This window comes from Ambystoma mexicanum, chromosome 1p, assembly GCF_040938575.1.
Source record: "Ambystoma mexicanum isolate Mex_15411 chromosome 1p, UKY_AmexF1_1, whole genome shotgun sequence".
Taxonomy (NCBI): Eukaryota; Metazoa; Chordata; class Amphibia; order Caudata; family Ambystomatidae; genus Ambystoma; species Ambystoma mexicanum.
Genome location: NC_090921.1, coordinates 87,688,247 through 87,714,143, shown reverse-complemented (window position 1 = coordinate 87,714,143; position 25,897 = coordinate 87,688,247). Strand labels below are relative to the sequence as shown.

General features: G+C 49.4%; 1 protein-coding gene across 13 annotated transcripts in view; it reads right to left on the bottom strand.

The window, feature by feature from the left end:
- Nucleotides 1–25,897, bottom strand: part of CAMTA2 (calmodulin binding transcription activator 2) — a 1,813,542-nt gene that overhangs the window by 242,356 nt on the left and 1,545,289 nt on the right. The window lies entirely within an intron of this gene.

The following is a 25,897-nucleotide window of genomic DNA, read 5'->3' as shown; positions in this document are numbered from 1 at the left end:
GTGCCCTGCCTGCTCAGAGCATCCACCGTCAAGTTCTTCTCTCCGGTTAGGTGGACTGCCGATAGAAAGATTCCTTCTTGAATTGCCCAAAACCAGAGCTGCATTGCCTCTCTGCACAGTGGTAGTGATCCTACGCCTCCTCTTTTGTTGATGTAGTGCATGGCCACTGTGTTGTCCGTCATTATCAGGAAATGTTTCCCTTGTACAAATGGCAGAAAAGCTTTCAGCGCTAGTCTGATTGCTCTCAGCTCTAACAGGTTGATATGTAGTCTGGACTCCGATGGAGACCAACGACCGCTGATGGTCAAGTCGTTGGTATGGGCTCCCCACCCCGTGAGTGAGGCATCTGTGACTACTGTTATCTCCGGCCATGGTTGCCAAAACAGTTCCCCCTTCAAGATGTTTTTCTGGCAGGCCCACCACTGAAGGTCTCGAGCCACCTTGTCTGGAATCTGAAGGTCGTCTGTCATTCTCCCTGAGAATTGCGACTACTGAGTTCTCAGTGCCCACTGAAGAGATATCATTCTCAGGCGAGCATCTGGCACGAGGAAGATGCAGGATGCCATGAGGCCTAGCAACCTCAAAAAGTCGAAGGCTGGGAGATGTTGGGCATTTTGAAACTTGGTGACCATCTCAGAATATCTTGAGCCCTCACCTCTGGTGGCGAGGCTTTTCCCAGGGAAGTGTCCAGGACCGCTCCAATGAACTGGAGTCTCTGTGATGGTATCATCTGTGACTTCTTTAAATTGAGGGAGAAGCCCAGTTTGTGAAGGAAGTGGCAGACATAATCTAGCTGGATCTGAGCTTGTTCCGAAGATACAGCTCTGATCAGCCAATTGTCCAGGTCTGGGTAGACGTGGATCCCTTCCCTCATTAGACTTGCAGCCACTACCGACATTAGCTTGGTGAAGACCCTCGGGGCGGAGGTCAGCCCAAATGGCAAGACTCGAAATTGATAATGAGAGGCGCCAATTGCGAACCTCAGGTATTTCCTGTGTTTGAGATGGATTGGCACATGGAAATAAGCATCCTGGAGGTCCAGAGATAACAGCCAGTCCTGGAGCTGGAGGGCCTGAAGGATCTGAGAGAGAGTTACCATCTTGAACTTGTCCTTCCTGAGGAACTTGTTCAATTCTCGTAAGTCCAAGATAGGTCTCAGTCCTCCGTCTTTCTTCGGTATGAGAAAGTACGGGGAGTACCAGCCCTTGTTCCTCTCTGCTACAGGTACCGGTTCTATGGCACCTTTCTCTAGCAGGTCTACCATCTCCTGCAAGAGGAGTGGATCTGGAACTTTCAGAGAGCTGTTCCCCGGTGGATGACTCTGAGGGATGCGTAGAAAGGGCAAGCAGTAACCTTGGGCAACTGTCTCCAATGCCCAAGCATCTGATGTAATAGCCTACCATTCCGTCAGATATTGAGTTAACCTGCTCCCTACTGGTGTTTTGTGAGGAGAGTCCTCAGAGCGGTTTGGAGGCGGCTGATGCAGATGCCGAGGGTAAAGAGGCACCTGCTGCTGGTGCGGCTTTTGTGTTTTACCCCGTCCACCTCGGGTGAATTTCTTCTGACCCCTTTGAACCGGCTGTCCTCTGCCCTTTCCGAATGCGGAATAGAAGCGAAAGGACTTACCTCTCCAAGAGGTTCCTGAGGGGCGATATGGTGCCTGACGGATTGCAGCTCCTAAGGATTTTGCTGCTGCCTTAGATGTTTGTAGTTTTTCTAAACTGTCATCCGCCTTCTTACCAAACAAAGAAGAGCCGTCAAAGGGCATATTCAAGAGTCTGCTTTGCAAATCTGGAACAAAATCAGACTTTCGCAACCAAGCAAATCTACTGGTTGTTGTACTTGCCACCATGGCCCTGCTGATACTGTCCGCAGAATCGATGCCAGTCTGAAGGGATTCGCACATTGCGTCCTTACCATCCTTAATGATGTTGAGAAATGCTTCCCTTTCTTCTCCCTCCGGGAGGCAGTCAGCCGCTGATGAAGCACACTCCCAAAGTGTGTGGCTGAACCTTGCGAGCGTACAAGTAGCATTGATGGATTTCAACGCCATGCTACATGCGGAAAATACTTTTTTGGCCATAGAGCCATATCTCTTATCATCCCTGTCCTGTGGAACAGTAGGGTAAGCCGATTTACTACCTGCCAAAGTAGCTGCCTGAACAACCAGACTCTCCGGAGTTGGGTGTTTGGATAAATATTCGGGGTCAGCAGAAGACAACTGATATTTAGCTGATACTTTCTTGTTAACAGCCGGGATTACCTCAGGTGTTTCCCAGTTTGCCAATATTCTCCTTTGTAATGCCGCATGAAATGGCACCACAAGATCCTCCTGTGGACCTCTGACCAAAATGTCTGAGGTCGTCTTGCTGAAAAGCAAGTGAGGGTGTGGACCATCCCATAAACTATTATCCTTGCCATCAAGGTTCTATAAGGGTTTTCAGCATGTTCCCCTGGGTCTGGTGTGGCAAATTCCACTTCTGGGGAAGAGTCCAACCAACTTGCTTCCTGTAGGGTTTCATGGAGGTCTTTCAACCTACCTTCCTCAGAGGTAAATTCCTCTGGTGCAGGAGTTGCAGATCCCTGCAACTCAAAAGGTCTGTCCTGATCCAAATCCTCCCCTTCTTCATAAATAGAAGATAAGACCCTGGAGTGATCAGGTCTTGAAAATGGTATAAATCCCATTTCCAGAGCAGAAGGAGCTATGTTTGTCATGATTGGCTGACAAAAAGTCGACCCGGACGTTAAAGGCTTCGAAGCCATCGAAAAAGGCGTCGAGAAAGGTGGCAGAGGCCTCGATGAACTCGAGAGTATCGGGATTCTACTCGAGGTTGTCAACGACATTCTCGTGCCCGAGGCTCTGGGCATTGCCACTGGCTGTGAGGTGGCCGTGGGTTTATCCTTTCTCGGCATCGACGTCGAACATGGCGTCGACTCAACTGACCTGTGCGTTGAAGAACCCTTCGATAACGGCGTCGATCTATGTGTCGAAGGGATCTTCGACGACGGCGTCGAAGACGCAACTTTGCCTTTACTCGAGGGTTCGTGACACTCTCGAGTGACTTCTTTCGCCGGGTACTGCGACTCGCGGCTTTTTGATTTTTCGAGTCTTTCACCCAGGGTATCACCCTCAGCAGTCTTCGAGCGGGTCGAGGCCGCTTTCTCGAAGACGCTTAGCATCTTTTTCCTGAATTCCTCCCACTCAGCCTGAGAGCTATGTTTTGTGGGGCAGGAGACCCTTTTTGGGGAAACAGAAGAAGACGAAGATGAGGAAGGGGATCTTCGACGAATCTTTTTTGAATGCTTAGATCTCGAAGAGTGATGGGAACTGCTTCGAGACCTAGAACGAGAATGTCTTTTATGGTGGCGAGGAGACGAATGTTTCGACTCCGCCGAGGAAACTTTCGAAGAAGTTTTAACTGCCTTTCCTCTCTCGAGCTTCCCCTTATGCTCCTTCAAGGCTTTCCCCGTCATGGACATGCAGTCCTCGCACTCCGAACAATGGTGCTCGATTCCCAGACACCAAACAGATCCTGTGAGGATCCATCAACAACATTTTCTTTCGAGAGTCTCGACATTTTTTGAAGCCGGACCATGGAGTCGTCGGTTCGGGTGAGGAAGCCATCGAGTACAAGTCGGTATTCACGAGGAATATATTGATATATTCGACTGAAGAACTGAGCAACGATATTCCGAGGCCCCACGAAGCGCAGAAAAACAGAACTGAGCAACGGACAGTGCGCGAGTCTATTTATACGTGTGGTGACGTCGGCGCTGATACGGAGGCCGTCGAGGGACATCGGCTCGAGGGACGTCGACACGCAGCGGCCTCTACTGAAATTTTTTTTCCGAGGCCAGCAAGCTGGGAGATGATCTATCAAAGATAAGGAATACGTCTGAGGACACAATCCCTTCGAATAAGGCAGTACTGTTCTGGCTCCAGGAGAATAACTCCCTTCTCCTGGGTTATGTATGGCTCCTGATTTGTTGAAACAGTGCCCAAATCGTAGAACTGTCTGGTGTCTCACAGGTTAGGAATAACTCTCTTCCCCTGACAGTAAAGTTCCATACAATACTTTAGCGGTGGGTCAGGAAAATATCTCCCTGCTCCTGGAATTCAGTCTCAGATAGCCCAGGGGAATAACTCCCATCTTCTGGTATCTTGTTATCAGTGTTAGGAGGATCTGTGACCCTGGCTTCTCTTCTTCTTTGACCCGGCCCACTTGGTTCACATCGTTGCCAAGTACTGCCACAAGGAAGATCACTCGCATCACTTCTTGCTTTTGGGTCCCAAACCCTGGTTTCTCCTCTTCTTTGCACTGGCCCACTTGGTTCACTTCCCTGCGAAGTACTGCCACAAGGAAGATGACTCACATCACTTCTTGCTTTTGGGTCCCAGATCCTGGTTTCTCTTCTTCTTTGCACTGGGCCACTTGGTTCCCTTCCCTGCCAAGTACTGCCACGTGGAAGATGACTCGTATTTTGTTTAGGGTCCCTGACCCTCCTTTGGCTTTCAGTGGGTTTATCCCTGCCACTGTTGTGAGGGACTCTCCCTCTCAAAGTCTCTTTATGGTACTTGGGGTCCTCGGCCCTTCCCTGGTGGGCAACAGGCTTAATTCCACCACTGCAATGAGAAGGGTTGTCAGCTTTCTGACCCTGCCATGCCACCCAAGCATTAGGGTTGCGAAGGGGCCTAGGGGCAACTGAATGCGCCGTTGTGGTAAACCGCCCGTATTCCATCCGGTCTCCCACACCACCCTTTACCTTGTTGGGTGTTGCGGCATATCACCTCAACCACCATTTGAAGGTTCTTTACTTAAAGAGGGCACCCTAGCCTTCTGCATTTTTGACTAAACTGTAGAGGAGCCTGGCGTGCATTTGTGTGGCTATGCCGAGGTTTGTAGTCAACATGGCCTTTATTAATCTTTTGCTAGTACTGCGCACTGTTTGAAGTATAGGACGCTCATTTTGTTACTCACCCCGTTGCTACTTCTGGGCTCTCCCCACTATCACATTGCTGTAATTTGAAGGTTACATGGCTCAGAAAAGCCCCCTTCATCCATGTGAACATCGGAAAGGCTCCCCTGGGTTTTCACTCAATCCTCATAACTATATTTGCTGATGGTTTCTCAGGGCTGTGATATAACATCTCTTTCTTATTTGTTTAGAGTCAACCTCAATGTAGGGCCTGCTGAAGGAGAACTGCACAGACACACAAGCAGGATGAGGTATAAAGTGAAAGCCCTGGCTAATTAGAAACCCTTCCCACCCCATTAGAGGTCTCTTCAACGGATGTACATTGATTGGGCGGCTTTCCACTTCAAGAGAGAGACAAAATGATTACTGTACATAACCCGCTCCACAAGCAGAGTAAATCTTTATGGCTCCTAGTCTGCCGTTGGCATTCCTGTGTAGACCTAAAGTCTCAAACACATCTAATGAATGAGCAACAGCTTTCTGTATTTAAATGGTTTGAAAACACATTTTTTGATACCTTGCAAAACGACAGGGGATAATCTACCTTTTCACCAACCTTCCAAACCATGATACGGTTTGGACTTTAAGTGAGGAAAGTAAAGAACCCTCAACTGGTGGTTCATTTGTAACAACAACTCTCTCCAGTTCTAGACTTTGGTAAAAATACACACTTCCAGCTAATTATGCTGTGGCAGAGTGTCCCCTAGTTTCAACTGAATCACAGCTAGACTACTGTAAAATAGTGTACTCTGAGGCACTGAAAAGAAATCCAGAAACTGTTAAGGATCCAGAATCAAACTGCACATCTTTGCCCATGCATACTGTGACGAATCAATGGTATTCGTCCCTCCTCCCCAAGGGGGAGCCACCCCCTTTGAGGTTACAGAGGTGAGCCTGCTTTGCGATACCCACCCTAGGGGTATGGTCAAGTGGAACCTCACTAGGAGTGACTCCCCATTAGGGGACAAGGACTCCCATTCCCTATGAGAAACTCCCTAGATTGCCCAACATATTGGCATATGTGGGATTGCCTGCTGAGAATAAGAATGTAATATCTTTCTATCTGACTGCAGGCAATGCTGAAGTGAATCTATAAGAAAGAGGAAAATATGATGTCCCTTTAGAGGAGACAGGTGGATCCAGAGTGGAGTGTCATGCCTTTTTTCCCTCTGAAGATGGGGCTGAGGAAGGGGACTAAAAGAAGCCCTTATTCCCTGCCTTGTGTTTGGGGTGGTGCTTACTTGGAGAACGGTCAGGCTGCCTGGACCTTTATTCTTAGAAGCCCTGGAAGCCGCTGAAGACCCACCCCTTGATGAAATGCTGGTGTGCCTGACTGTACGTCTTGGGCATGGACTTCGTGAGGATGGATAAGGATTTCACAGTCTGGGAACTGTTCTTATCTAGATCCTCATCGGTGTTTGAATGAAAGAGGTTCCTACCCTAGAATGGAAGGTTCAATATGTTCTCCTGGACATCCGGGTTGAATTTGGTTGCCCAAAGCCAGGCAGTCCTTTCTCATGTCTTTGGCAATGCAGATGGCGTGGCCTGAGGGGTCTATATGCGCCGCTGTGGACACCATGATGTCTTGGACCACCAACTTTGCTTCTGCCAGGCCCGCCATGAAGAGCGCTTGACTGTTTACCGCAAGTCGATCATGGAAAGCCTTGGCTGAAGACAGCATGTCAGGGTCCTCCTCGTTGGTGTCCACCAGGGTGTCCGATTGGTCAGGGACAAGTGGAGTACTGGGCCGCAGGTTGAGGTGTGGCGTCCGGGGCCAGAGGCTGCTGCAGTGGCTGGTATGGAACCGTTTGGGGTGCAGGAGGCAGAGGAGCCGGAACCACGGGTACCGGGGCAGCAGAGGTTGCGTGGGGCCTGAGGCTTTGGAGCCATAGGAGGAATGACGATGGGCGCAGGTGGCGGGACAGGAGGCAGTATTTCCTGATCACATCCCAGAGGCTGGTTCCCATCTGAGGAGATCTCATGAGCATGAGGTATTTCTCGAAGAATCTGTCCTCACCGACCGTTGGGGCGGAAGGTGGTGTAGGAATACGGCCCTGAGGTTTCTGAGGTCTGTATTTGCCCTGCAACATGGAAGTATATCAAGTAGGCCACTTACCTGGTGAAGACCAATCCCACCTTGAAACTCGTTCTCCCACCTGCACCGCACCATGAGGCGGTATCGGACAAGCAGCCATTTTGTCGGGCTGCATGCCACGTGCCTGCGATGTGGTGCCTGCTGCACTAGGCCCGGCCTCCTCTAGGATTCTTGCCGTGGAGCTTGAGGCCTACCCTATTCCTTAGGATGAGGCCTGGTAGGCGCTGTGCCCCCGGCAGTGCTGCCGGTATTTCTGCGTACAAGTGACGCCTCAGACATTTGTCCGGTAGTAGGGACGTAACCCCTCGGGTGGACACCTGGTTAAAGAACCTTGCGGTCCCTCACCAACATCCCAGTAGGTTCTAGTGACCCCTTGACCTGGAGGCCGGTAGCTGATGCAGCCTCGGTACCCGTGCTGGTGGTAGAAACTGAACGATCCCTCACGCTCAGACTTCTCCTTGGCAAGGAGTCTCTTTGGGGGTTGCAGATGAAAATAAAAGAGGCCCTACCTGGGGCATTGACTTGTGCTTGACGAAGTCCTTCAATTCCTCTGGAGGCGATCGTTCGAAGAGCTCCCTCCACCGAGCTAACCTGTTCTTTAGAGCATACGGTGTAAGCATATCACACGCGGAACAACCTTCCCAGCCATGAACGGGGCCAAGGCAGCGGAGGCAAAGAGCGTGGGGGTCAGACATAGGGGAGAGCCCTTCACAGGCTGCACAACTGCTGAAGCCCAAGGACGTTGACATGCGCCAGGGAGGAGCGTTGCGCCAGAGGACCGAGTACCTGATTAAAGACAAAAAACTAAAGACAAAAGCCAGTACGCGGGGAAGAGTGCTTGGAATTACAAGGCCAAAGCCAAACCCAGAAGCGCTGGTGAAAGCGGTCCGTTCCCGTCGACATGGAAAAGAGGACTGAGGAGCGATGCCAGTGGGCGGAGTCAGGTGAACATATGCTCCCAGGACCGCGCCTCCAAAATTAAAGGGGAAGAAGATTTTTTTCTGGTGAAAAAGGTTCTGACTCCTCTCCCTAGCGAGGGACACCCATACAGTATGGAGGAAAGGGGATGGGACGTAGGAGTAATAGCCCAGAGGAACCTATGGAATTAGGCTGGTTAGAGGAAGAGCAATGTGGCCAGGAAGAACAGGAGTTAGAAGATGATCCTGATAAAGCTAAAATGTAATATTATACCTTTCAAACTCATGAGATGGTGTAAGTTAATGAGCTATGGGATAAAGCTCTTATCGACCCAGGCAACAAAGAACTGTAAGAGTGCATCTGATATACCAAGATCATCTCCTCAGCGACCAAGCTGTCCGTGTAACATGTGTTAATGGGGATGTAGAAACCTACCCTTAACATGTTAAATGTTGTATTTTTGTACTTCTTTCTTTTTTGTTTGAAAGGTTGATTAAATTCAACCAAATCAATAAAAAAAAAAAAAAAAAAAAAAAAAAAAAAAAAAGAAACCTACCCCAAAGTCCCTCTGCTACTGAGAGTCAAGAATCAGCATATAAATATAGGAGCTGCCATTGTACCAGTTCTCCCTAATGAAATAATCATTGGTACAGACTTCCCAAACTTTTCTAAACTCTTAAATCATTCTTTGGGCCTTAGAAAATTGAGAAGTTATTCTCCTATTATATCCTGGGAAACCTCAATCAGTCTCCCTTACACTCCCATCTAGAACTGGGGAATGACTATCTCTAATGAAAAGCAATCCCCCGAAAACATAGTTTTGGATCTTGGGACGAAAACACCTCCATCAAGACTAATCAAAAAGCAGTCTGTTCAAAATGGAGATGGGGAAGCCACCACCTCCTTTGAGGCTAGGGAGGTGAGAAGTGTTACGCGCCTGCACACAATAAATAGTGTGGTACATAAGGGATGCCCCCTGACGTGATCACGCCTTGGAGGGGCGGAGTAGAGCGGAGCTGTGGAGACTGCAGCTCTTGAATCAGCAAGGAACACCACAGTGAGATGCCAGCAAAAACAGCAATCGGGAAACCGCTGCCCGAGAAGAAAGACCTATCCAGGAGCTGGTGGTGGGGTGACCACGATCGTATCGTGGTGGGTGAGATGACAGCTGCATGATGCAGAGACCATCACAGCTGGGAGCACGAGAATCTCCCAGTCACCTGCGTCTCTAGAAGGCTTCAGCCTGAGGGGAAGCAGAGGACGAGAGAACCAACAACAGAGACAAATAGCCCAGCCCATGTTAAGCCCTGCAATGTTCCTCAAAGTAGATGAAGGTACCAGTGAAAATGGGAAAAGCGAGAGGCCGCCAGGGAAAGAGTATATGAAGAGTGCAACTCGACCTAGTCATAAAGATGAGATAAGAGAAGGAACAAGTTACTTACCTGTAACTGTTGTTCCCCAGCATGGGCCTGGCATGGATTCACATGCTCATGAATATTCCCCGTCGTCAGGATGGGAATCCTCGGTAAAGAAAAAATCAGTATCAGTTTCGTTTCTGATCTGCCTTTCTCAGTAGTAACCAATCACGGGTCTCTGGGTCATACTGCCCCCAGCCAATGACTGCCCTCTCCCTAAGCCCTGCCTCTGGCAGCCATCTTCAGATTTGGTAGCACGCAAAGTGGCAGTATGACCAAGTGAAGAGCCGTAGAGGGGCAGAAGGGAGGGTTTGCATGTGAATCCATGCCAGACCCATGCTGGAGAACAACAGTTACAGGTAAGTAACTTGTTCCTTCTCGAGCATGGGGTATGGCATGGATTCACATGCTCATGAATATAAGAATACATAGCAGTACACATGCACAACCACGGGAGGTGGCAAGGCTCAACATTAAGCATTACATAAAACTCAACATTAAGCACCTCTTACCTCCCCACCAGGCTCACCTTAAGCGAACAGGTTGCGCAGCACTGCCTGGCCAACTCTGGACTCCTCCCTGGAATCCCGGTCGACGCAGTAGAATCTTGTGAAGGTGTGCGTCGACCTCCACGTAGCAGACCTGCAGATGTTCAGCAGGGGCACACCAGACGAGAACGCCGTAGTAGCAGCGATCGCTCTGGTCGAATGGGCTCTCGGACGGCCGGGCAACGGTCGGTTTGCCAACCGATGACAATGCATGATGCAGCCGGAGAGCCATCTGGAAATGGAAGCCTTCGAGAGAGCCTTCCCTTAGTTCACAGGTCCAAAGTTCACAAACAGCTGTGATGTCTTCCGAAAACTCTTCATTCGGTCCACGTAGAACTTCAGCGCTCTAGCCACATCCAGCGAGTGCAAAGTCCTCTCGGCCGGAGACGAAGGCGACGGGAAGAAAACAGGCAGCACCAAGGGCTCGTTGAGGTGGAAGTCCGACGGCACCTTGGGCATAAACGAGGGGTGCGTCCTCAGCACCACCCTCGTGTCGTGAAAAGTCAAGTATGGAGGCTTGCAGGATAGGGCCTTGATCTCTCCCACTCGCCGTGCGGAGGTGATGGCCACAAGAAACGCAGTCTTCCACAACAGGAATTTCAGCGGCACCGAATGCAGGGACTCGAATGGCGCCCCCGTGAGCCTGGTCAGCACCACGTTGAGTTCCCACGCCGGGGAGGGGCCTTCACCGGCGGGAACGATCGGAACAGTCCCTTCATAAATTCCTTCACCAGGCGATGGGACCACAAGGACGCCCGTCCTGTGGTTCTGATGTATAGGGAGATCGCAGCCAGATGTACCTTGATGGAGGCGTGATCCAGTCCAGCTTTGGCCAGCGACAGTAGGTACGGCAGCACTTGAGGGGCCGTAATCCGTAGAGGGTTAATCTTCTGTGCACAGCACCAGACGGAGAACCTCTTCCACTTATGTCCGTAGCACTTGAGAGTTGAGGACGCCCTGGCTTTTGCAAGGACCTCTCTGCAGTCAGCCGGGATATCGTACCCTCCAAACTCTAGCGCTGCAGGAGCCAGGCCTGCAAGTTCAGCGACTCCAGGTCGTGATGAAGTATGGCACCTCATTCTCTGGAGCTAAGATCCGCGTCCGCCGGCAGTTTGACTGGTGGGGACGCTGACAAGTCCAGAAGGTGTTACACTTTGGGCTTCCCCGCGGCCCTCCTTGCACAATACGACTTCTTTACAAGCTCCTCTGTGGACCAGATACAGGCTGCCATGGCGCCTGTACAAACTACGACGGACTCCGGGTCAGCTGACACGTCCTGTACGTGGAAGACGTACGGCAAGACACACCCCCTTACGACTATAAAACCACCTTCTTTCAAGGGGCTCGTTGCTGCTAATTAGCGTTACAAGCTACACGCGGTTACGTCCGTTACTTCTTCGTGTCTTCTCCACACGATTGGCTTGTCTCCTCCTTTATTCCTGACGTGCTCGTCTGGTTCTTTGACTCGGAACGTTACTGTATCCGGCTCCCTTCTGTCCCTCGCGGTACTTCATTACAGGTTACCGCTTCTGCACACGGAACCAAAGCAGAGGACTTGCTGTCAACTTTCCGGAACTTTTCTACACCTACTCTGGATGCATGTGTGCTCAGGTACATACTTAATTGGCAAATCCCATCTCTGCTACTATTTTCTCTCCACGACTTGTTTGGATATTTGTCTCCTGTTGGATTCTGGGACATTGAGTGACTATCAAGTGCATATAAACGCTCTGCTGAAATTGCACCAACCCGGCACTAGTGCGACCCTCGTGCCGTCCGGGGCTACTTCCCTATATGAACATTCCTGTTTGTTATTTTTTCCTTTCGTTGTCTTCTGATTCCTGGATTCCTTTCCTCAAAATATCCTTATTCAGGTTAGTTGTTACCAATTCGATATATAAGTTGGGACTGATACTTTAAAAGGCTCTTTAGAACATTCCCACTCAATTTTGTGTTATATTTCTTGTAGATCCACCCCGGGGAAGCTCCACTCCAATACTTACCTAGGTAGTTTCCCATTAAATTCAACTGTTCTGTTTACTTGCCTTTACTTCAACACTGTCTAATATCTTTGTATTCCTTTGCAGCATTGGTATTGGCGGTGTGTGTTCTCCCTGCTCTTTTATTCAATTGACACCTCTGTCTGTCCCAACTGAAACAGCAGAGAGGTCCATTGTAGAAAGAGCCCCTCTTTGAGGAAGCCTGAGTCTTGTACTCAGGGGAGCTGGGATGGAAGGCTGAATATCGATTCTTGTACCACCATCATCTCCAAGGTCACTCCTCCGCATCTTCGGCCTATTTCGTAGTGGTGAGTAACAGAAGGTCCGGGAACCAGATCTGCCTCGGCCACGCCGGTGCGACCAGGATCATCCTGCACCGGGACCTCTTGAGCTGGTTGACGAGTCGGAGCAGCAAGGGCAACGGAGGGAACGCCTAAAGGAACAGGCCTTCCCAGGGGAACGAGAAAGCTTTGCCCATGCTCCTCGGCTGGGGAAACCTGCTGGCGAACTTCTGGCACTTGGAGTTCGTCGCCGTCGCGAACAGGTCGATCTGGGGTCTTTCCCATCGTCGGAAGAGTCGATTCACTTGATCCTGACGTAGTTCCCACTCATGGCACGAGCGTAGCTCCCTGCTGAGTGAGTCGGCGATGGTGTTTATTATCCCTGCCAGATGAAAGGGCACCAGAAACATCCCTTGGGCGACGGCCTAATGCCACAGATCCTGGCTGGGGATCTGGTTCCTCCCTGCTTCCGGATGTAGAACATTGTGGTGGTGTTGTCGGTGAAGATTCTCACCACCTTGCCCTTGAGGGACGGGAGAAAGGATCTGAGGGCCCAGAACACTGCACGGAGCTCCAGGATGTTGATGTGGAGCGTCTTCTCCTCCGGGAGCCAAAGGCCTCTCGCGTGAAGTTCTCCGGTGTGCGCTCCCCACCCTTCCAGGGAGGCATCCGTCGTCACCGTTATCTGGTGGGATGGGGTCTGAAAGTCTGTGCCCGCCGTCAGATGAGCGCGGGGTGCCCCACCACCGGATCGCTCGTCGGAAAGGTCTCGGTCAGCGGGATTCCTGCCCTCGAAGCTGCCCGTCGCTTGGATCCAGCGGGAGTCGAGGAACTTTTGCAGAGGGCGCCTACGAAGCCTGCACAGGCGCACGAGATATATGCAGGAGGACATCATCCCGAAGAGGGACTTGATGGACCTTGCCAAGGATGGCCTTCGTCCTTTCTTCCGACGGTGAGGCCAGGCGCGCCACTGTGTCGAGCTTTGCTCCCAGAAACAATGCGACTTGAGACGGGACCAGGTGGGATTTGGGAAAGTTGATGGAGAATCCCAGGTCCGAGAGCAGCTGGACGGTCTTTGCTGTGTGATCCACGGCGAGTACCCTTGACCCTGCTCGGATGAGCCAGTCGTCCAGGTAGGGGTAGACGTGGATCCCCTGCAGGTGCAGCCACGCCGCCACCGGTGCAAGGCACTTGGTGAATACCCTGGGTGCCGACTTCAAACCGAATGGGAGGGCCTTGAACTGGTAGTGCCGTCCTTGGACCATGAACCTGAAGAACTTTCGGTACCTTTCAGAATACGCATCCTCCAAATCCGACGACGACAGGAAATCGCCCTCCTCCAGCTGTCCCTGGAGGGTGACCATCCGGACTGTCTGTGCCTTGATGTATTTGTTCAGCCATCGCAGGTCTAAGATGGGGCGCCATCCTCCTGTCTTCTTTTTTACTAGGCAGTACCTTGAGTACACTCCGGAGCCCCGGAGCCTCTTTGAGACGTGCTCGATGGCACCTTTTCTGAGCAACGCCCTCACCTCCAAGAGTAGTTGAGGGACATGATTTTCCTTCCTGACCACGGGTGGAATGCGGGGGCACTTTTTTAGAAATTCAAGGGCGTGCCCCTGGGCCAGGGCGTCCAGCACCCAACGGTCGGTGGAGATGGACTCCCACACGCTGATGAACTTTGCCAGCCGGCCTTCCACCGGGGTGCTTCGGTGGGGGCCCGACCCCGCTGTCGGTTCAATCTTGCTTGGCAGACGCCTTGCCGCCTTGGCCTCCCTGGCGATGACCCCCCGACTTGCCTCGTCCTCTATAGGCTTCCTGCGACGAGGAGCGGGCCGCTTGGCGGTAAGTAGAGGAGCCACCGCCAAATCCCTTGGCGGCACTCTGCTTGCCTCCGGCGCTCCGAAAGGACGGCCTCCGTTGCCGTAGGACGCCTAGGGCCCTAGCAGTTTCTGTGTCCGCCTTGATGGCTTGGAGGGACTCATTCACCGTTTTCCCAAACAGGTTGTTCCCGTCGAACGGCATGTCCAGCACCTTGGCTTGCACATCCTGGTGGAAATCCGTCGTCTTGAGCCAACCTCGTCGTCTTAGGCAAACGCCGTTGCCTAGCTGGCGGTAACCAGTGTCGGCAATGTCCGTTGCTACCGTAATGGCGTGGTCAGACTCCACTTCGCCTTCTTGCAAGATCTCCAGGGCCTCGGCCCTCTTGTCATCGGTAGGAAGTCCAATAGGGGGGCAATATTGAACCATAACTCCCTGTCGTAGCGGGCCACGATCGCGAGGGCGTTGGCCGCCTTAATCGTCGAGATAACTCGTCGTCCCATTGCGTCCAGCTTCTTCCCTTCGCTGTCAGGCGGGGAAGTTGACGTTGAGACTGACAACCCCCCCGCTTTCTTCTTGGCCGCCGCTGAGACGATTGAGTCTGGGGTAGGTTGTGCACTAAGGCACAGAGGGGCCGCGTCGGGGACCCGGTACTTCTTCTCGTACCGATCCTTCTTCGCAGGTGTCGAAGGGTTCTTGAGAAGGGTGAGACCCTTGTCCCAGATGTCATCCAGCAGAGACACGCCGAGGACCGACTTCCTCCTGGCCTCGCGCTGTTGGTAAAGGAAACCTTCCTTCTCCTCGGGGCAGAGCTGAAAAAGCTTGGATGCCCTGATGATCATTGCGTGGAAAGATCCGATCTCATCGGACGGGGAGGCCTGGGCTGGTGAGTGGAGCTCTGTCCCGTCGTCACCGCCGTCGTCGTCGTCGGTACCCGTCGTGGCCGTGTCTATTCCTGTGTCATCCCCAGGGACGGGGGACGTGGGTAAAGGCCGAGCAGGCCGCGATGGCGGAGAAGGCGGGGCGGATCCGTCTTCTCTTGTTCGGGGGGCTTCCCGCCGGGACCGGTTCTGGTTCCTGCGCCGGACCTGGTACCGGGTTCTCTGTCAGTGGTAAGGGCAATCTCATCCTTATCTCTGAACATAAGGATTGTATCGCCAACAAAATGGCCGCCGAGTTATCCTGCGGCCCCGGGAGCGACGGCTGACTAGGACCCTCGCCAGTGTCACTGTAACTTTCATCGTCACCCTCATCGGGATCCCTCCCGTGGGGACGGGCCTCCTCGACACCCTTGTCGAGGCCCTCTAGGACTTCTGCCAACTCCTCCTCGGATGTCGTGTCCGTGTCCACAATGGCCACCACCCCCCCTCTTTTTCCGCCGGGGTCTTCACAGGGGTATTTTCGATGGGTCTGTTAAGAAGCTTCCCTCCGCGGAGGCAGGGAGACTCTGGGCCCCGAGGTCGCCTCCACTGGTGTAGCCTCCACAGGCTGCGCCAGGGCTGCCGCGACTCCCTCGATAGAGGCCTTGGCTGGGTGAATCGAGGCCTTCACCGCCCTAGGCGCGTTTGAGGCCTTCACCTTGGGGGAAGGGTCACCGCCTCGCTCCCCCTCGGCCGAATCCTTCGAGATTGACCGGGGCCTCTCCAGAGGCTTACCCGGGTTCTCGGATTTCCTCTTCCCAGAACCAGAGCGTTGGCTCGTGGTTGCTGGTGCCAGGGAAGGTGCGCCCTGCCTGGCAGCCGAAGAGCCCGACCGTTCGGCGCTCCCGATGCCCTAAGGACTCGCGGTGCTTTGCCTTCTGTTGGGCCCCCGTCGCCGGGGCGCCCTCACAGGACTTAGAAGACCGCTCGGACTTCTTCTTCTTCTTCTCACCTGATGGACTCCTTCCTTCCAGCCAGTTGGAGAGACGAAGGTGTCGGTCCCTGATGGTCCGTTCCGACATGTTCCTGCAAAACGCACAGTCCTTCTCCACGTGCGTTTTGTCCTCATGAAGGCAGTAGAGACATTTCGAATGCTCGTCCTCCTTGAACACTTTCTGTAGCTGGCATCCAGGACAGACCCTGAACAGCTTTCCGGGCGTCGAGCTTCATTTCTCCTGGGCCATGTTCGGGTAGGCCGCAGAAACTTCTGGAATCCTCCAAGAATCGTAACTCGACAAAATCTTCACCCTTGAGGGGCGTAGAAAAAATCCGACACGGATCCCCGTTTATCAGATGTAGAGACGGTGGAGCTTGAGGCTCTATTTGACCGAAAAATGAGAAATTCTCTTTGAAAAAGCACGAAAACGCAGCAAAAGCTCGAGAGCTAAGCACGAGGACTCCCAACACTTGAGCGTGCGGTAAAAATCTGAAGATGGCTACCAGAGGCAGGGCTTAGGGAGAGGGCAATCATTGGCTGGGGGCAGTATGACCCAGAGACCAGTGATTGGTTACTACTGAGAAAGACAGATCAGACACGAAACTGAAACTGATTTTTTCTTTACCGAGGATTCCCAGCCTAACGACGGGGAATATTCGTGAGCATGTGAATCCATGCCAGACCCCATGCTGGAGAAATAAAGTTGTCTGATTGCCAATGTGAAAGGCTCATAAAGCAAATCACAAATAACCCGGTGGAAAGAATAAAAATAAAGAGGGACTGGAGACACCCTGGGAAGTAGGGAAAAGAACTTGAGAGCAAAATGACAAAAACAGGTTAAAGCAAAGCCTCAGCACAGCTTCTAAGGAATACGAGATAATACTATCAAGATGATAGAAGGAAAAGTATAAAAGAAAGAACTCAGGAGTGGGGGGGGAATGTTAAAGGGGATCAAGTCCCATACAAAGTAGCCAAGGATACAATGAGAGACTGTGAACGAGTCCTAAGTGAAGACGAGAGTGAAAGTCGCATAAGCTTAAAGAGAGCACCAAACCCAGATATGTTTTACAAGAGCTACAAGAACTCATGGAGGAGATATCCAGAGCTTACCAAAGAAGATTGTATAAAGAAACTCAAGTATAAGAGAGGCATTTCCATACAGAGACCGTGAGGAACTACGAGAAGTCCAGCGGTAAAAGGAGCTTCTCTTGGCTGAGTTTAATTTGACTAAACTAGTGTCAGTTAGAGTTAGGTTTGAACCGAGAACATTTTTACTTTGGGACTTTCTGATGACAGATGAGCACCCTTAGCTTCTTTAGATAGGCAGGGTGATTATCGATCCCTTTAGCAATAGGGAAAGTTAGGCCTTTTCATAATTTTATTAAAAAGAGTTCATAATGTCCTTAATGAGTTCGAACCCTTCTTCCAACCCACCACAATAGGAAAATGCAACCATATGTAACCAGCTCAAAAAGAATTTCCTTGGTTCTGGGTGGAGAAAATGGTTGCATTACAAACTGTCCACCGTTTGAAGTTCTTGGATCACAAGTGCTTGAAAATCCCTCTAGGTTATAACTTGCTCTCTGTTCCAAGTCAAAACCTCAGACCTGGTAAACACACAAAGGCAAAACCATAAGCGTTTAGGGTGCACTCTTTTTGAAAGCCCTGGGATCCACATGTTAGCCTTGGGCAGTCTGTCCTTCAATACAGTGAATACTTCTCTGTTCAAAGAAGCCTTTGAGCATTTGCCTGTTACTGCTTGGACTACTCGACTCACCCACCCCCTAGTGGAGTTTGGGAATGACTTCCACAACAGGGCGCCATCCATCTCTTCCCCTAATGCTTCTGTAACTAGCAATATAGAGAGGGTGCAAGGTGGCATGATCCAGCATAATAAAGCAAACACAAAAATATCTTGTGTTTCATGAAGAAGAGGTCAGTGAGAAGGGGAGAGTTGGGATAACAGAGCACCCAGCTCCAGTGCCTGTAATATTTTAAGACTTGCACATCAAGGGTCCATTCCAGGCAAGGTGATAACTCACTGGGCCTGTAAATCTGAGTACAGAAGATCATAAGTTAAAAGGAAACAACAGCACAGGACAATTTGTGTGTGACCCTCCTTACTTTCACATATATACATCTGAAATTATAATGGAGGTTAGAAAAGTACACATCACACACAAAACGCCAGGGACAGTGGCAGTGTGGTTTCTTTGTTCATCTCCACCCATCAGATCACATTCCAGACTTGGAGGTCAGTGGAAAGATCCAGATTTGCCAATCATTTTGCTTTTAGACAGTTTAGAATTGGAATGTTGTATTCTCACAGTCAATTGCACCAGGTGAGGGGGTACCACTAACAGCCAGAAGGTTGCCTTCTATCTAAAGTATATCCAAACCACTACCCAACAACCCTCAACCCCCATGCTAACCTTGGGTTCAATACAATAACCTGACAGTAAAAATATCTATTTTCTTTAATAATGGGTGGTGAAAGACCGGATGAATTCCTTTAGTTTTGGTAAAAGATCATGACTTTTTGTCTCTGAGGAGAAAGCACCAATAAGATTTGTAGATTGCATCAACCTTCTAAAGTCTTGTCACAAAGTGCTTACCTAGCGCACTCCTCCTTTCCTCTGTGGTAGTGGTACCCACAGTGGCAATTGGAGGGGGGGCAGCTCAAATCACTGCATACGAGGTGTTTGGCAGTCCACTGACATGGGGGACACCATGATAACTGCTCAGCACAAGCACTGTGGACTGGTGTCATGGCTCCGCACACTGCATGTAGCATGGGCTGTTGCCCAGGGCAACTACCAGGTCGACTGGGAGCCTTGCTCCCATGCCGGTTCTCTATAAGGCTATAACAAGGGGGTTGTCCTGCCCTCTATAAATTTAGGAGGTGTACAGGGAAAATTCAGTGTACACTGGTTATTTGGACCCTAGTGGGAACATATATCATTCTGAGCAGCCACTAAGAAGAACAACATACTTGCTGATGCTGAACACATGACTCAAAAAATAAATGAAAAATGAATTTTAATTTATCATTTGACTTTCTATTATAAGCTTTTAAATAAACTTTATATTTGCAAAAAATTTCAGTTGTTTCATTACATAACAGTCCATGATGTCCATTCATGGAAAAACATACATAAATAAAAAATCACTGTATAAAGGAAACTGTTCTCGGTGACATAAGAAGTAGGTTCATGATTTTTGTGTCTAACCAACAACTTGAAAATCAAAATGTCCTATGTCGTTGAGAATGGAGAACACACTGTGAAAGTGTAAGATGGGGAGACGATTGGATATATGTCTCCTATGCCCGGCTAAAGTCTGACCTATTCTCTATAAGGCAACACCAGAGCAGCTCCTCCTCATGTCGCAATGCCTCTAGCTTGTTGAGGTGATGCTGTGCCGGAATTATTGTCTTACCTGCTTGCATTCTCTTGAATCTTGGTCTAGTGCCACTTGCTTTGTCCCTTTTTTTGGCCCTGTTGTCCTTGCTACCACCTGCCCTTCCTTTCTCCTGCAAATTCCTGGACCACACACGATTGTTGAAATTCACTGTTTCAACACCACATTAATCTGTGGGGGTCCGTGCTATGCAGTGTTGGAAGATATATCTCTTCCTTGGGACTGAGTTAATATCACTTAGTTCCGAGAGGGAGTGCTAGTTCACAGGCTGGACCAAACTGGACCACCGGAAGACCTGGATTGCAGGTAAAAGGGAACAGTGGGGAGTACAACTTGTCAAGTCTACAAATCGATAAGACGATTACAATCGCACAGTACAAGCCTATGTTCAATTAACTTTCCAGCAGCCTGTAGTAATGCAACCATTGCTCATCTAATACCGTGTTCATGCTTGTGGGCCTCCTCCTTGCTATTTGCCTCTTTCCTAGCACAATCGTTTACAGGGCTAGAGCATCTGAGAATCCACCATTTATATCATGGCCCGAGGACTCCTTTCCATAACATAGGTAAGCTACAGCAGTATCACCATATAGACTGAGTGTCCAGTCACACATTTATAGTCTTATGACCAGATTAAGTACATTGCATGCATTGGGTGCAAATCACCTGCCTTTTCCAGAAAGTTGCGCTCTTTCCTTATGAAAAGGTAAGCTAGCGGCAGGCAGATATATAAATGTTCAACACCCACAAGGAAAAAGCAGTAAAACAATATTCAAAAGAAAAGGAATGTTGAAGACTGTATGGAACCAGAGTCTAAAACCTAATTATGAAGAGTGTTAGGCAGGATTGAATGCAATACCCTTTGGGTGCACTACAACAATCCTGACCTCCAGGCAATAGGAACCCAACCTTTGGTATAAGTCTGTACTATACAGGTTGGTAGCGTGTTGAGCAGCCAGGCTTACCTCAAGAGGAGTCCATGTGAGCTGTAGGGGAGTTAGAGATTCACAGTGACTAGTATTCAAATAAAAGCTTACACACAAGGTTTCTTGAATAAACTATTTATCAGTCAGTTAGAATAAGCCTTCTTCAGAAGGGAGCAATATAAAAGCAACACACAAATACACTTCAAAACTACACTCTCTTAGTTTAGTTTCTAAATCGGTAAAGACCCTTTGGGACGGCCCACAATCACAACCTACACCATCAGGTGATTTCAATAGCTAGGGCGCTGGGGACATTAATATCTTACTGTTTGCATTTAGAATACTCTTGGAACTTGGTCAAAGGAAAAGGTTATTAGCACACACAAGAGATCATAAATATTCTTAAGCAGGCAAATACTTTTGGATCCCCTAAGCAGAGTCATTCAGTATAACAGGTTAAGCCAAAGTCAATGGGCAAAAGTTTATATGAGCTGAAGCACTTCTGGTAGGTAAGTAGAAAAAGTCTTTGCACAATGTTTTAGAAGTCCTTGGAGACAAAGAAGAATCAATGTAGGGCCACGAGCTGTTTAGGCTTGTGAGTAGTAGGAGATGCAAGCAACTCTACAATAAGAGGTAAGTTCTCTCAGACTTTACAGTACCTTTGGATTGAAGAAAAAGTGCAGCAGATGGCTCCTGTTCCTGTGCAGCTCTGCAGATCTCACTGTTCCTGGGCCTCAGTCGTAGAGACACGAGGGAGGACTTCTGGGGATTCCTGCACTGTAATGGGACGGTCACCGCTCGCAACCGGCAATCTTCAAACAAGTGGCACTTCGGTGTATCAGCTCCTCGCGACTACCGCAAATAGCAACACCGCGGTTTCTGGCTGTCGAGATGGACTTTCCTTGCTTCTGGGGTCCGACACTCTGTTGAGGGTGCTCAGGCCCAGTCAGTCCTGCTGCTTGGAAGTCTGGAAGATCTTCCTGGAGCTCTTGGCCAACTTCAAATCAACACGCACAATCTGGTGTTCCTCTCCCTGGTGTTTCGGTTTCCAGCAGCAACTCTGTGAAAATGCAACCAGCTCTGAGAGAATGTCCAGGTGGCTTACTTTGGAGTTGATTGGTCCCATCAACTCGGGGCTTCTCTGTCGATATGAATTTGGAGTTTCAGCACAGCAGCAGGGCTTCACCGGGCAAATCAATGTTCCAGGAGTTGCAGCAGGCTTCCTCTTCAAGTTCTTATTCGGTTCCTTCGTCCAATGGACGACTCTGCCTTCCAAGCCAAAAGCCTTACCTTTTATTCAGTTCTCTCCCATTAATTCCAGCCTAGCTGTCAGTCACCCAGCAGGGTGGTTGTCCTTGCCGGACAGTCAGCCAGCCAATCACTACAGAGTGCATGTGGGTCTCTTAGGAGACTAAGTACAGAGAGTTTCGGGCACCCCCTCACTTCCTGCCCCCACCAGACACCCTGGAGCCAGAGGCAGGCTTCACTTGTGAATCCCACCAAAGGCAAAGCGAACAAAGGAACGGGCCAAACCTGGTTTGGTGCGCAGAGTAAATCTCAAGTACCACCTTTCCACAAAGAAATGGTGAAAAAAGAAGACCAGGGCCATTTTGACAAAAATGGCACCCTTGGGTAGGCACGCAGCACGCCGTAAATGCGCACCATAGTAGTTAAAAGTAAACCACTGCCACCAGCCATTCAGTGAGGAAAGGGTAACATAAAATTGTTACGTGAGAAGCTAGAGAAAGGGGATACTAAATATCCCCTCTAGCACCCCATTGTAAGATAGTGTGTGCTGGGTCTAGAAAGTTACAAATGCAAGTAATGTCAATTTCACTTTACTGCTCTGGGAAACAGTAATTTATCCCAGAGAAAGTATTTAAACCGTGGGGAAATCTGAAAGACTTCCCTGTGCCACTGCACTGAAGGCCCAGTGTGACACAATGTAAAAGATGATGCCTATTGAGTTTGTCAGACTCCACAACCAAAAGAAACAGTGTTCAAAAATCACATTAAAATACATGAGAGAGTGGGAAAAAGGCTCACACTCTCTCCAGGTTAAAAAATCAAGTCCTCAAAATCCAGAAAAGTTGCTGGGGGTCTCTTAGATGGATGGAATTAGCACATTTCTGAGAATTCTCTCTAACAAAGACTACAAACATATGAGTATTGTGCACACCAGGATTCTTTCAGTCTTCCCTAGCACCAGTGAGGATTATCTGGCAGTAGAAAAGACTCCTATAAAAGGTTGCATTTTAATGAAATAGGGCAGCACGATAGTTATCATTAGCAGATGTCCATTGAAAATCTTCACTGTAGCAAGCAGATGCTAATAGTTGCACCCCAACAGTGACGGCATGAGAAGTCACACTTCGATTTAAGACATGCCAAAGAAGTGCCATCATACTGAATAAGACTTGCACTCCACATTAGGTTCAGCCGCCTGTGACACTTCTAGCAAAGGTTCTCCATGTAAAGGGTTTGGAAGAGCAGGTTACATTCAGTCAGTTGCTAACGTCTATGATTTCAGAGTGGATAGAGAAGAAGGCTGCACTGTCTCCTTTCATCAAGCTCCATTTGTGAAAGGATGATTACCTAATTTCAGGAGTGATGGGTGCACATGGGGATTGATGGCATTGTGCAAGGACACACATGAAGTAGGTAGTTGGCAGGAGAGACTTATAATATGAATGTAGCACTTACTTGAAGAGTCCCTATATCAGCAAAATGACAGCAGGGCAATGTCACTGACCAATGTGGAGCTTTCCAACCCCTAGAGCAGTGACTGAGATGGCTTCAGCTGCATCTCTACTTTAACACTCTCTGGACTATAATCCACAAACTGAGATTGGATTATGGATCTTCTTCCATGCTACAAAAGCCTACAGGTCTTTCAAAAAGTTTCCCTTAGTGAGCTAAAAGTCTTTCTATTCCTGGCTGCATACTGTATATTCGTAATGACAGCTTGTGGGTTATAAAAGCCATCACATCATCATAGAGCTGGCAGTGAGTATTCACTCCTGTTCTTAACACACTCTGTGCACCAACATGTAATTTCTATAGCTTGTGTGCCAAACATTACAGTTTCTGTGCTAGAAGCAGCCCACCTAATTGACAAAACGTACACGAAAAGGTTGAAAACGTGCAGATTTGCATCCAAAGCTGTAGAATAGCACAATTAGTAGTGTTTGATAACTTCCTAAAAACTCTGCCTGTCCTCGGTTCCTGGAAGACGGCCTAAAAGCAGAGATGGCATAGTCTTGTCATCGTCCTTCACACACCATGTATCCGGAAGAATGTGGAGCACAGCTGTGTATGTTTCAACAGACACCTGACTGGCTCTATAGATTCAAAGGTGCACTTAGGCTTGCGCCACACAACGTGGGTAAAATATCCATGGCACCTGCAATACTGCACAAACCTCACTTTTGGCCATAAATTGCTGGTATCCTCACAGTGCACTGGACAATGACAATGGCACTGTACCAATCAGACAATGGGCCTGTACACCGTTCTGCACCAGGAATTGATTTTGCAACAAAATGACATTCATGGGAGAAAGGCAGGACTACCAGGAGAAGATGGGTCCCTTTATGTGAGCTCTGAGGTTTTAAGATGAAGGAGCATTGCTGTTGTGATTCACCTTGACCCGACCCTCTAAGCTCAATACAATTTTTAGGGAAATCTTTTGAAGGGCTAACTGGTTGGTGCTGCAATTAAACACAAGTCGCTGAGGCATTCTTGCCCACAATGCTGTGTGTGCTGGACCTTTGGCCACATACAGCAAAGGCACAATTGAACTCTTTATTGACATGGGACCAACCCACAAGACTGGTGACTGGAGAGTGCAGCATGGAGACCACCACAGGCTGCTTGTTTCAATTTGCAAAAAGTATGCCAGCATTTCGGCTTTAAGGAATGGGCCACTGGTGCGAGGGCACGAAAATTCTTGACGGAAGCTCAGGGCAGGAGAACACACCAGGCAAAGTCAGCCATACAAGGACCAGGCAAGAAGGGGTGGAGCTGCTTCTATGTATCACAGCACTCAGGGGGCAGCATTGAAGGTGAAGAACTGACATCATGAAGGCCCCAGGATTGTATGACAGAATTGTTTTCCTGGAATCCAAAATCCGGTCATTTAGCATTCATGCATTCCTTGGGAAGTTCTTGTACAGTGCCATCATATTCCCCCCCAGTGAGGCAGTTGAGCAGAGACTGGTTCCCAGATTCCATTTCCCCTTCCAGTCAAGCCATAAAAGAGATGCCATGTAAGAATGAGAATAAAACCTGCAAGAAGGCCACTAAGCAAGACAACCTACATGTGTCCGTGTTTAAGCTTGAATCCCGATAAATCTAAGAACACACTGAAACCATGACACTGATTATATCACTAGAACATGCAGATGAGGTGAAGCAATAGAAGACACTAACTTTCTTCCTAATTAATGAGAACAAAGAATTTGTGGCTCCAAGTGAAAGGCTAGAATACAAATACTTATTGAAGAGCATGGCTGGATCGCCAGAACGTGTTGAGAGAGCAGGTCTAAGGGACTATTCACCAGTAAGTTGAGTTAACAGTTTGGCAAGGTGGAATATGCCAGATTGGAGCCAAAGGGGATGAACTTTTTTAGAGGCTGATGCTGAAAAGAGAATTTTTACTTTCGAGGAGAGGAGCACAGAGATGGTGGGAAGGGACTTGGCTTCATACTCTGTGGGATGGTGATAAAGTTGAAAATGCCTTTCTGAACCGAAGGCAACACATTCAGAGGCATATAAGTTTTGAGGTACCAGAAAGTGGTTACAAATACAGCAATTCTTGTTGACTGGGATTTTGGCTTGTAGTCCTTGCTGCACCAGATGAGTGACTATGCTGGACTCCGTTTCAAACCTTGACGAGCTGTACATTTGCAAAGCCTGCCACCTGTGGAACAGTGCAAGTGTTTTGGTCTTGTTGCAGGAGCCACGGCACTTGCAACACAGACTAAAGATGTAATCTTGGGGAGCTTCACACCTTTGTTAGCATTCAATGTATGCAAGATGTTTTGTCTGTGGGATTTCCACAGACAAGAATTTGTATTGCAAAATGATAATAAGGAACAGGCAACTCATATCCTCCAAACTCTAGGGCTGCAGGAGCCAACCACTCAGGATCAGCAATCCTGGGTCATTGTGAAGGATTGCGTCTCCTTCTCTGGTGAGAAGATCCAGAACCACTGGCAGCTTGACCGGAAGCGATGCTGACAGGCTGAGAAGACCCGTATACCAAAAATGCCTGGGCCACACCGGGGCGATGAGTATCATCCTGCATTGGCCCTATTTGAGTGTGTTGATGATTCGTAGCAGGAGAGGCAATGGAGGAAAAGCGTACAGAAACCTCCCTTCCCACAGGAAGAACGTGTCCCCAGGCTCCTTGGTCAGTGGAATCTGCTGGCAAACTTCTGGCATTTGGAGAAAGCGACCGTCGCAAAAAGATCAGTCCGGGGCCTGCCCCACTTGGCGAAGATGCGGTCCACCTGGTCCTGCTGAAGCTCACACTTGAGGCCTCACCCTGGAGCATTGGAGAAATCAGTCCCGTCGATGTGGAAAAGAGGACTGAGGAGTGGTGGTGGTGGGCGGAGTCGGGAGAGGGCATGCTCCCGGGG